At 41.5% G+C, this 7,207-nt stretch overlaps 1 pseudogene; it reads right to left on the bottom strand.

Annotated features, from left to right (window-relative positions):
• Nucleotides 1–6,253: 6,253 nt before the first annotated feature.
• Nucleotides 6,254–7,207, bottom strand: part of LOC106338232 — a 2,088-nt pseudogene continuing 1,134 nt past the window's right edge.

Here is a 7,207-nt window from a genome sequence, read left to right as displayed (position 1 = left end):
GAGCAATGCTGTTTGCTTTCAGGTTTTCTAGTTCAATTTGACAATTAACAAGATCCTCTCGTATCATTGGGTTATTATATGCTCAGTACAAGTGCGATAGCTTGGCCATACTTCAACCTTAGGTAGTGCTTCAAGAGAAATCTTCCGAATCCACCTCAATTATGAGATCATTAGGATGTAAATCTTGGTAGCTTTGAAGCGTACATTTTTGAAATAGACTTTCAAGGATCCAATAATCAAATCATTATAGTAATTAATATGTCAATCCATTTCTAAATATTTTGATGCAAAAAGAATGCAGGTTCAATAAATGCAATCAAGTGATAAGGTGACTCAATCAAACTAACAAAGTTCTAACACTTCTAACTAGTAACTTTTAATCAAATAGATAAAAGATGACACATGGGTATAGGAATTTGATGTCAAATGATTAAGATTCAGTCTAAAATGACAAGGTTTCAATCAACACATTTCCCTAAGTCTAGATAACAATTCTAAACAAGTTCTTTATCAAGATAAATGCTCATTTGCTCTCATTGATCAAACATCAAACATCAAATATCTTTGGTTTGTGTCAATCAAGCAATCATTAAGAACATATCATATAACTATCAAAACTCCTCTAACATCAAATGTCTTTGGTAGGGTAAGTTAATAGCATGTTGAGTTGGCTCTGACATTTCATCGAACACCTTTCAGGCAATGAAATGTCTAGGTTTCTAATCTGAAATGACCAACTCTAGATTAGCATTAAGATCACTCAATCAAGCAAGGAAACATATTAATCTATTCTAAACATTCTAGATCATCACTTAATCATCCTAATCATCCTAACCCATGAATCCAAAGAATCAATGATGAACCCAAAAATCAATGATGATTTGGTGTTAATCATGATTAGTGATCAATATAACTAAGCAATCACAAAAGATAATGATCAAGATTAGATCTTTCACCTAAAAGTTCTTTGTGATTAGATAGAAAATAAGATAAGTCTCAACTTTGGGATAACAAGGGTATTTATACATCCCTGGAAAACCTAATGGTTTCCATTAAAAAGTCTAAAAAGTCCTTTAAAAACATTAAAATCCGACTAAGGATAAGTCTCGACTCGGGTAACAGTCGATGGTCACAACCCGCGCGACCCTACCCGCGTGACTCCGTCGTCGAGCGCTCACTTCATGCGCGCGGGTGCGACTCTCCGCGTGAGCTCAACCCGCGTCAGACCATCGATGACACTCCATCTTCATACGCGCGGGTGTGGCTTCCCGCGTTGCTCAACCCGCGTGAGATCGTCGAGCAGCTCCGTTATCGTGCGCGCGGGTGCGGCTTCCCCCGTGATCCTGGCCGCGTCGGAGCTCTCCGCTGTTTCAGAATGATGAGTCGACGCGGGTTGGTGAACCCGCGTGGTTTAACCCGCGTTGTACGCGCCTGAACTCGAACCAACTTCATTTTCCATCTCTTCTTGAACCCCACTGCTTCTAAACACCTTCAATCACTCCATAGGACAAATACCTGATAAAGACATATGAATGAAATATGGATCCTAAAGATGCTTAATTTCTAATCTATATGATCAATATGTACAAAGTGGATGGTTAAAACAATGCAAATATGCAAGATGTCAACTCCCCCAAACTTGTTCTTTACTTGTCATCAAGTGAACTTGCAAGAACTCATAAGGGAGATAGGTTTGAAGGTGGGAACTCATAGCCAAAAGAAACACTTCCTAGCACTCAACTTAACATCCTAAAGAAACATAGCAAATAGCATGAACAACTCTCTTATTATACTCTAGCTTCTCTAGGCCTATCCATACTCTTATGCCTCTACACAAGTTGCAATACTCATCAACTGACAAGTTCCTTCAAACAGCTCTCACATTGATTCACACACACACACACAAGGTGAATTCTCACAAATGGGCACATGATCTCAATCATTTGGCTAGGTAAGCAATGGTCTAATATGAATGAAGAGAAGGATTCAAATATTTTCATTTCAAGGTGGTTATCACTCAAAAACAAGGAGCTTGATCATTATGCAAAATTTATCTAAGACTAGAAGCAATTCATGCATACATAGATTCATTCTCATCATTCTACCATTTTCCTAAGTAATTATAAATTCTACCCTTTTCATCTCCATCTTAAAACCAAAATAACACCCACTCACATCACTCACCCAATGAACAACTCTCTTTTTCTTTTGACTCAACCTACTAGGGACTTTAATTTTCTCTTTACAACACTTAGCTCTAACTCTTTCTCATTTCCCTCCCCACCTTCTCTTTGATTCTCTTTTTTTTTTTAATTATAAGGGGGAAGGTCCTTTGTACATAATCTAAAGCTTCATACTTTTTTTTTTTTTTTTTATATGACACTCTTTTGTTCATGTTCCTCATCTTTCTCACTCCCAAAACCAAAGATATTAACATTTAGAACACACAAACCCCTCTCACCATCCCCAAATGCTAGCTCATTTTGCTAGCAAGAGATGAGAACAAATCTATGTCGCCTCCAATACGCTCAAGATTTTGCACATGACAAGCTATCAAAAGAGGCTTCACTCATGCAATTCAATGTTTGGTCTCAAAGAATGGCTAGGGTTGTAGGGTATGGAGTGCCATTTGGGTTAACAAAGATTGATATAATGGAATAAGATAACCCAAATGTGTATGAGATCCATGATCAAGTATGCAAGTGCCCATATGCAAGAGAGATTAAGTTCATTCAAGCCAAGTTCAGATTGGAGCTGATCTTAAGAACAATGCCAATATCAAGCTAGCAAACAAGTTTCAAGAAGAGTTTTCAAGGCTCGAAGCATGCAAGGCTTTCTAGAGATGCTTAAGCTACTTGATATGTTTAACTAGGGTGTAAATTTGAGTTCTAGACAAGAGTTCTTTACAAGGCATTTTAAATCATTGCTCCCTATGCAAGTGAATGCAACCTATATGCTCTAGACTCAATCCTAAAAGTGCAAGTGATGCAACTACATGCTTCTTTTTGTGTTTTTCAATTTTTTCAAATTTTTTTTTGGTTTTTCTATGCATATATGTATGTACAATGCAATGCATGAGACTCAAATCATCAAAGAAAACATGATCAAATACTTGGTACCTCCCCCAAACTTAATTCACACAGTCTTTGTGTTAGGAAGTTGAAGGAGATACCGAAAAGAGTGATAAATGCAAAGAAAAACTGGTATATACAATGGAAGGATAGTGGAGTACCTCTCTATGGAGCGTGGGAAGAGGCCGTTGCCTCATCCTCGGTGTCAGCCTCCTCATCTGTTGAGGCAAGGGATGGAGATTTGTTCCCTGAATCGGAGGGTAGAGCTGGTGGGTTTCTCTTCCGGCGGAGCATCTGTTTCTTTGTGGCGGGAAAACTGAGTGCCAAAGGGCCAATTGAGGGCTGAGGCTGGGGGGTAAGAAAGTCAAAGTCTGATGTTGAGCATCCTGCTACAGCTCCTCTAGTCAGTATATCAGCCACCTTCTTCATGAACTAAGCTGAAGCTTCTGCTTGCCTCTTCACAGTCTTACTCAACTCCTTGCACTTGTCTTTGAGCTTGAGGATAGTTCTGTCCTGAGCCTTGTTCCATCTTTGGAGTTTGCCAATATGCTCATGAGCTTGGCAAAGGGGACCATTGGCCAAAGCTCCAGGACGTTGCTCAAAGTGGTAGTGAAGAGGACCATAGAGGAGCTCAGAGTTTAAACCAGAAGTCTCTTCCTGTACATACCACATTTAACCGCAGTCTTCTTCTTCTTAGGAGAGCTCATGGGGCCGAGAGGTCCATGGGGTGCAAGGAAGTGTTCTTCTCCAATGTCAAAGCTAATAGCTCCGGGCTGCTTCAAGCTTGTGAGGTTCAAGTTTGGGAGAAGCACTTCAACTTCTTTTGTAGATTGTAGGTAAGAATAGACACAAGTTCCATCGAACCTTCCACTGAAGTACTGAGCTTTCTTCAAGTAGCTTGCATCCAAGAAGGTTGGACCAGTTGCATCATCTCCCAAAGAGATATCCTTGTACGCAAGCAATGGAGTTATCAAACCACCAATTCCAATATGAGGTTCAGAGTCACTTGTTGTCCAAGCCCACTCTTTGTAGTGGATGAGGCGCTTCACAAAGAATCTCACATTCCAAAGTTCTTGTAGAAATCAGTGCCGACAAGAGGCAACTGAGACGGTGGAGCATAATGTTGGACGGTTTGGTGAAGAAGTTGTAGCTCCTCATCATTAACAGTTCTTAGTTTTTTCCTTGGGAAGATGGTGTCTACAATTAACCGGTGGAGATAGCGCACTGAAGGATGGCGAATGGAGGCATTCTTGTCACGGCTTGGCTTGCGATTCTTCCCCGCCAACACCTTCCAAACCAGCCTAGCAATGCTCTCTTCCCTAGTGGCATCATAGAGGATGGGAATGGATGATTCCTCCAAATCCGTAAGACCAAGCGCTTGTCCAATCTCCTTGAAGGTCATGTAATGAAACTTTCCATGGACCTTGAACTTATTTTTCCCCATCCTTGCCTCACATGCTTAGAGGTGTGAAAGGTGGCTTCCAATGATGCCAAGAATTGACATGAAACCTCTTCATAGGTAGGGTAAGCCATGGAGAAGAAGCTTTGCATGTTCATGTTCTCTAACATTTGCTTGATGTCTTCATCTATCTCCAACTCTTCCATAATCTTGATATCCGCAAATCTAGTTGGATGCCACAACACACCATTCTTCAAATGCTCATATAGCTCAGATTCAGTTGGCTTCTTGGTTCTATCCCTCTCAGTATCAACCTTCTTCCCTTTAGACATCTTGGCTTTCTTGAGGGGAGCTTGGTCCTCTTCAATGATGTCTTTGTCCTCCACTTGAAGAAGAGCTACCCCTTTGCCTTTTGGCTCCTTAGATCTCTTGGGAGGGGCTGACCTTCTACCACCAGCATCCTCTACCTCAATAGTGGCAACTTGCTTCCATCTCTCTTCTCTTGAACTTTTGATTTCTTTGCTGCCAAGGCTTGTTGCCTAGAAGTTCCTCCCGTTGTAGACACGGAGGTTAAAGGCTTCCCAGTTCTAGCAGTCTCTTGCTTTGCAAACTCTTGTTTCTCAGCCTCTATCTTGTGTTGATCCTTTCTCCCCATTTGTACCTGAAAATTTCAAACCTTGGAAAAGAATAAGCAAATGGAAGAAGGAGACTTGATAATGCAAATGTGAATTCAATTCATGATCACCTAGCTTAAGCAAAACTATCACATTGCACACAAGTTATTGATACAATGTTACAAGAGAGAGACATAAGTAAAGAAAAAGGCTTTTAAGCAAAATTTAAGCATTAATTGAATTCTTCAATGAGAAAGTTTTCTAATCAAGTTCTCAAACATCCTAACTAACTAAGCCAAGCCAAATTTATACCCAATTATTGCAATCTCGAAAAATCCCCAATTCTCATGAACCCTAATTTTCAAAGTTCAAATTCAACTCAAATTCACCATAGAATCAATAACCCAACATGATATATAAGCTTTCCCTAGTCTATTTCACAAGAATCAAGCAAGAGAAAGATCAAATTTCAAGTTCAAATTTCTAGGGTTCATGAGGCCTACGAAATTGATCTTTGTGATACAATACCTTGCTTTGGATGAAAGGAAATGATGAGTTGAATCAAGAAAATAGACTACCGGGGCAAAAGCTTGGATTTAGGAAAAATAATGGAGTGATTTGGTGGAGAATTGAGTGAGATATGGGGTGATTTGGTGTGGGAATGGAATGAGTTTTGTTTTTGTGAAAAAGAGAGAGAGAGGAAACGAGAGAGAGGGACTCGGGTTAGGGAGTTTGAGGGATGAACCGGGTCGGTTTGGAGGGTTTCTAGGTTGGGTCGCCGGGTTAAGGGTTAGAAACCATACCTGAGCGGGTTTGGACCCTTGCACGCGGGTAGGAGGAGACGGCTACAACCCGCGTCGTTGTCCCCGCGTCAGCCCGTCGCCGAACGCTCTCGTCGTGCGAGCGGTAAGGGAACCCGCGTGAAGCATCCCGCGTTGGAGTGTCGAGCAGCTTCGACTCGTGCGCGCGGGTACAGCTCCCTGCGTCACTCACCCCGCGTGAGACCATCGTCGAAGCTCTCCTTTCGTGCGCGCGGGTAAGCTAACCCGCGTGATCTCAACCCGTTTTTTCGTTTTTTTTTTCAAATCCTATATGTACAAGGATAGAAATGGGACTTCCTCCCAAGTGAGCTTGTTTTAAGTCTCTAGTTTGACTTTGTTTTCCTTTGGCTAGGCGGAGACGGGGTCGGAGAGTGAAAACGAGATTCCTTTCTCCTCCATTGTGGTTCCCATGTAGAGCTTAACTCTTTGTCCGTTGACTGTAAAGTCTCCACCATTCTTGTCCAATAACACAATTGCTCCATAGGGCTTAACTTCCTTGATCTTGAAAGGACCAGACCATCTTGACTTGAGCTTCCCGGGGAACAACTTCAATCAAGAGTTGTAGAGAAGCACTTGATCTCCAGCACTGAACTCCCTCTTCAAGATCTTCTTGTCATGAATAGCCTTGGTTTTCTCCTTGTAGATCCTTGAGTTCTCAAAAGCATCCAGTCTAATCTCATCAAGCTCATTGAGTTGGGGAAGTCTCTTCTCCTTGGCACTCTTGATGTCAAAATTCAGCAATTTAACAGCCCACAATGCCTTGTACTCAAGCTCAACTGGTAGATGACAAGACTTCCCATACTCAAGGTTAAAAGGTGTGGTTCCCAAAGGAGTCTTGTAAGCCGTCCTATAAGCCGAAAGCACATCATCAAGCTTGTCAGACCAATCTTTCCTTTTAGCTCCCACAATCTTCTCTAGGATATATTTGATTTCCCTATTGGAGATCTCAACTTGCCCACTTGTCTGAGGATGGTAAGGTGTTGCTACCTTATGCTTCACACCATTCTTCTTAAGAAGACTTTCAAACAGCTTGTTGATGAAGTGAGAGCCTCCATCACTGATCACAACTCTTGGAACTCCAAACCTTGGAAAGATGGTGCTTTTGAACATCTTGATCACCACTCTAGAATCATTGGTGGGGCTTGCTACAGCTTCCACCCACTTGGAGACATAGTCAACAGCTACAAGGATGTATTTGTTACCAAAAGATGATGAGAATGGTCCCATGAAGTCAATTCCCCACACATCAAACACCTCTACTTCTAGAATTGGGTTTTGAGGCATCTCATTCCTTTTGGTGAT

The sequence above is a fragment of the Brassica oleracea genome, chromosome C4 (genome assembly GCF_000695525.1).
Source record: "Brassica oleracea var. oleracea cultivar TO1000 chromosome C4, BOL, whole genome shotgun sequence".
NCBI lineage: Eukaryota > Viridiplantae > Streptophyta > Magnoliopsida > Brassicales > Brassicaceae > Brassica > Brassica oleracea.
The sequence above is the reverse complement of the archived record's forward strand: the minus strand, read 5'-3'. Positions and strand labels throughout refer to the sequence as shown.